This window comes from Gavialis gangeticus, unplaced genomic scaffold, assembly GCF_001723915.1.
Source record: "Gavialis gangeticus isolate Ggan-Ray unplaced genomic scaffold, GavGan_comp1, whole genome shotgun sequence".
Classification (NCBI taxonomy): Eukaryota; Metazoa; Chordata; order Crocodylia; family Gavialidae; genus Gavialis; species Gavialis gangeticus.
Window position 1 is genome coordinate 169,237,112 of NW_017729022.1, and position 1,254 is coordinate 169,238,365.

Consider the following 1,254-nt stretch of genomic DNA (forward strand, 5'->3'; position numbering starts at 1 on the left):
GGCTACTGGACCTGAACCTGTTCAGCCTCCACAAGAGAAAGCACATGTTTGTGTTGTACCTTTTGACCTAAACTGCACCGATTAGAGGTCGCCAGCAGAATTCCTCATAAAATTCTAATTACTCAGCAGTTTTCCAGCATGTGCCTAGGGAGAAGCAGGGATGGAAAGCTACTAGTCTAGCGACCGTTTTGAAGCCCAGCTTCTTATCCTTCATGGCTAGAAGAATGCCCCCCTCCCCACAAGAAGACCCACTCATCCCAGAATTCTATTGATAGAATTGCGTAGAATGTCCAGGATAAATCTGAACAAAACAACACAGCTCCAGTGCCATCAGAGTTGTTCCTGCAGGAAATGTGGTCTTATGAAAGTCATAGCACATCAAGTGATAACATACCTGAAAATGTATATTATCAGTATGTAAAGGAAACAAATCTAAAAATATTTACTCTAAGACAAATGCAGTCTAAATTTAGAAAGAGAAGGATACGAAGTTACTGTCCATAAGAAAGCAGTTTTCTAAATTAGCTTTGTAGAAATTTTAATCTGAATACAAGCAGTCCTCACACTCATGGTGGGTTACATTCCTGGAAAAGGCGCTGTAAGTCAAAACAATGCAAGTTGAAGCTGATTTTCCCACAGAAACAATGTTATAAATAAGGGGTTACGTTCCTGACCAAGGGCCTGATGCCCCACTTTTTACAGACATGACCACAAACAACATATTTAAATCAACTATTTAATCAACTATAAATGATATACACTCTACATAACGAAGCTTTCTAAAGTGTACGGTATATAAATCGATTAAACAGGGCAATACAGTAGCTAATCACATTTAATTTTATTTAATCAGAAGGGTCATGGAATTCAGAAGGGCTTCTTTGGGGAGACTTAGGGCCACTTGAGGGCTTTTTGAGAAACTGATCCAGGGATGTTTGTTTTGCTGCCCTCTTTTTCTTATTGTGAATTTCCCTGTAGTGCCGTATGTGCGAGGATCCAGCGCCACAAATAGTAACTTGGGTGTAAGTGGCAGAGCACCGCAAGTGCAAATCACCGTAAGTTGAAACGCCCTAAGTCGAGGACTGCCTGTACCATACTAAAGAGTTAATTAGCACTTTCTTGAAATAAATCATGAGTCCACCTCTGGGGAACAATATGGTAAACCTAAAAATCAATAAAACCCCTTATGCACAATTATACAAATGTATGTGTACACACACACAACCACACTTGCCTCTGCCTCATATATATATA

The 1,254-nt window shown here is 39.8% G+C and overlaps 1 protein-coding gene across 1 annotated transcript in view; it reads right to left on the minus strand.

Moving 5' to 3' along the window:
* Positions 1-1,254, minus strand: part of EPRS (glutamyl-prolyl-tRNA synthetase) — a 77,564-nt gene that overhangs the window by 72,673 nt on the left and 3,637 nt on the right. The window lies entirely within an intron of this gene.